General features: G+C 39.5%; 1 non-coding gene across 1 annotated transcript; it reads right to left on the reverse strand.

Moving 5' to 3' along the window:
* Nucleotides 1-1,889: 1,889 nt before the first annotated feature.
* Nucleotides 1,890-2,308, reverse strand: LOC126016754 (small Cajal body-specific RNA 2). Its single transcript, XR_007498493.1, has one exon. It is a non-coding gene; the product is annotated as a small Cajal body-specific RNA 2 (non-coding RNA).
* Nucleotides 2,309-2,746: the final 438 nt, after the last annotated feature.

Genomic DNA, 2,746 nt, shown 5'->3' on the forward strand with positions numbered 1-2,746 from the left:
TGTATTTTTTAATATAAATCAATATTTTTCAAATTTCTAAAGGATTCTAAAATAGATGCTATTTTTTACTATGTAAAATCATAAAAACACATTATATAAAACCTTAATCCTTATCTCTTTTTATTGGGAAAGAAGCAAAAGTGTCCTCCATCTATTATGATTATGATATCATATTATGATATCAAGTCTTAGACCTATTGAATTATAATTTGAATTGTAACATGAGTTTTAGGTGATATAGAGGAACCAAAACCTGAGAAGCATTAAGAATAGAAAGTCTGAAGCTTATTTGGTAGCAAGTATATGACTTTGCTCCTTCGTATATTTGCACTCTATCTTTGTAGACTCCAAATTTAGTGCACAATAAGAACTTATGCTTTAGACTCTTTTAGTTGTATTTGAAAACTGATTGTTGAATACATAAAAGTGAATTTGAAAAAAATTGTTCCCATGAAAAGTAGTAATCTTTGGGCTGGAGCGGTGGAGAAGCTGTAGGGCGCTTGCCTGGCACACAATAACCTAGGACATACCTTGTTTCAATTCCTGGTATCCCGTATGGTCCCCCACGCCAGGATCAATTTCTTTTTCTTTTTCTTTTTCTCTTTCTTTTTTTTTTTTTTATAGTTTATGGACCACACAAGGTGACATTCAGAAGTTACTCCTGGCTCTGCACTTAAAACTTGCTCCTGGCTTGGGGACCATATTGAACACCAGGGAATTGAACCACGGTCATTCCTAGGCTAGTGTGGGCAAGGCAGATTCCTTGCCACTTGTGCCACAGCTCTGGTCTGAAACCAGGAGTAATTTCTTAGCCCATAGCCAGGAGTAAACACTGAGCATTACCAGGTGTGGACAAAAAAGCAAAAAAAAAAAAAAAGAAAGTTTTCAGTGGCTGGAGTGTTGGTGCATGCAATAGGATGTTTGCCTTGCATGCAGGAACATAGGAACACTGTGCTTTGATCCACTTGTGTCCTATATGGTCCCCCAAATCAGGAGCGATTTCTTAGTGCAAAGCCTGGAGTGACCCCTGAGCATCACCACTGAGGTGCAACACACACACACACACACACACACACACACACACACACACACACACACACAGAGTCTTCCATGGGCCAGAGCATTGGTGATAGTTGTATTGCATTAGAGTTGCACACGAACACCTATGACACCTCGTGGTTTGCTCCACAGGCATTTCATATTGTTCTCCAAGCCAGAAGCATGGTAAAACTCTAGGTTTAATTTCTTGAATGGAGCTCTGTGCTCAGATAAAGGATTACTCCAGAATATTACAAGGTTTGACTTCCATCAAAATTCTATCAAGGTGAAAAATAAGAAACTGAGGGGCTGGAGAGTTAGCACTGCAGCAAGGCATTTTCCTTGCACAAGACTGAACCAGGATGGACCTGAATTTTTTTCCCGGCATCCCATAAGTTATCCAGAACTTGCCAGGAACTATTTAATTTTTTTTTAATATTTCTTGGTTTTAAGACACAACTGGTAATATTCAGGAGTTATTCCTAGCTCTGTGCTTAGACATTGCTCATGACTCGGGGAAACATATGGGACACCAGACGATTGAACCAGGATCTGTCCTAGTTTAGCGCTTTCAAGCAAAAGGCCTACTGCTTGCGCCTCATTCTGTCCCCATTATGAAGCCTCCTTGCATTGCAAGGGTGGTCATGTGGACAGGCTAAGGCATGATAAGTATGTCCTTATATTTTTGTATTAAAATGTAGATCAACTTGACCAAGAATTGTCAGTGGGGCCCATTGAACATCTGAGTAGTGATTGAGAGATTCCCTCAAGATTAATGTAAGCAGTATCTAAATACTTCATGAATTTTTCTCTTATTAACATGTATTTTATGTATTTTTTTCATTCCAGGCTCAGATCAGAAACCTCTTTGATAAATCAGTAACCTGGGAGGCAAACCTCCAGGTCTCGTTTATCTGATCAATTCATCACATCTGAGCCCCAGACCTTTTCAGAACCAACTCTGGGCTGGGACTGAACTAGCCTCCAGGAAGGCCTCACTGCATAGGGCCCAAGCAGGGGGGGGGGGTTCGCAGGAGGGAGATTTTTCTCATCCCGGGTCGACCCTGGTGGAGCTGAGGGCAGTGTTTTACTTGATCAAATAAGATCAAGGAGTAGGTGGGGAGGATTGCTGGGGTGGGTTAACATACTTGCCTTGCACACTCATGCTCACACACTCATCACCACACCCCAGGTTGCACTGCCCATATTTTATGTATTTTTCTTTTTACTATACATCAATATTTTTCAGGTTCCTTAAGCATTCTGAAATAGAAGCTCATTTTTTTTATGTAACATCATGAAAACGCATCATATAAAATCTTAATCCTTATCTCTTTTTACTGGGCAAGAAGTAAAAGTGTGCTCCATCTAATCAATTATTCCATCAAGTCTTAGACCTATTGAATTAGAGTTTGAATTGTAACCTGAGTTTTAGGTGATATGTAGGAACCAAAACATGAGAAGTATTAAGTACTACCAAGTATTACTTGGTAGTAAGTATGTGACTTTGCCCCTTCATATATTAGCACTCTACCTTTGTAGACTCAAATTTAGAGCAGAAAAAGAACTTATGCTGTAGACTCTTTTAGTTGTATATGAAAACTGGTTGTTGAATCCATGAACATGAATCTGAAAACAAATTGTTCCAATAAAAATAGTAATCTTTGGGCTGAGCGGTGGAGAAGCTGTAGGGCGGTTGGTTGCCTGG

Source organism: Suncus etruscus, chromosome 8 (genome assembly GCF_024139225.1).
Source record: "Suncus etruscus isolate mSunEtr1 chromosome 8, mSunEtr1.pri.cur, whole genome shotgun sequence".
NCBI lineage: Eukaryota > Metazoa > Chordata > Mammalia > Eulipotyphla > Soricidae > Suncus > Suncus etruscus.